The sequence below is a fragment of the Centroberyx affinis genome, unplaced genomic scaffold (assembly GCF_046629955.1).
Source record: "Centroberyx affinis isolate AG114_WGS23_722 - 3 ecotype Tasmania unplaced genomic scaffold, CSIRO-AGI_Caff_v1 ptg003856l_1, whole genome shotgun sequence".
NCBI classification, from domain to species: Eukaryota; Metazoa; Chordata; class Actinopteri; order Beryciformes; family Berycidae; genus Centroberyx; species Centroberyx affinis.
The window spans coordinates 174,826-175,716 of NW_027281703.1; positions in this window are offsets into that span (position 1 = coordinate 174,826).

Here is an 891-nt window from a genome sequence, read left to right on the forward strand (position 1 = left end):
TGGGTGATTACTCTCAAGGACCAGGTTCAGGGAGCCAGTGTTTGTCCCTGAATTAGTGCCAGGTTAAATGTGGATAGTTTCCTGTTTCAAAGCTAAGGACTAAAGAGAGTGCAGTCCATGCAAAATAACATATAGATTACTGAAATATAAAGTAAAAAAAACAATCTCATGTATGATTGTATGTATGATTGTATACTGTTTAAGGCAAAGCCAAGCAATCCCACTATCCCACTGCTTTCATGGAAAATGTATTATTTTGTGTCCAGCTGGCCTTTGTATTCGGTCATAATCCAACCAAAGATCAGGCAGATGATTTTGCTGCAGAAAAGTCTTTGCTTGCACAGATGTGGTTGAGATGTAGCTTTAAATATTAAGTGATAGATTTAAACTGCATACATAACTGGATGATAAAATACAAGGCTATAGTTTATAATCTTCTTAAAGAGTCCCCCGATCACTAAGGATTCCTAGTAGGATGCGTCTCTTATTTTGACATGCTTGTGAAGTCATTGGGCAGGAGGGAAGAAGGTCAACAGATATAGAGCTTGGTCTGATTGAGAGACTTCCTAGAGCCTAGATCCTCTGTTTACCTTGAAGATAAACCCTAAAAATACACCCCTTTTAATCCTCTTAAGGGTAGTGTGGCAGAAGTTAGTCTCTTACTGCCTGACGGGCAACACACACACACACGCTGAGTCAGTCACAAAGTCTTAGAGAGCAACGTAACACCTGAGATTCAAGGGAAGGGATTTGCCATTTCGCTGCTCTGTGTTTGTTTTTTATAGTTTCAGCTGCTCCCCAGTTCTTCCTCAGAGGTTTTCCTATATGGTTTCTCACTTGGAGTCAATCTGCAGCCCGAATTGTTGGGCTCAAAGTCTCCACAGCATCGAC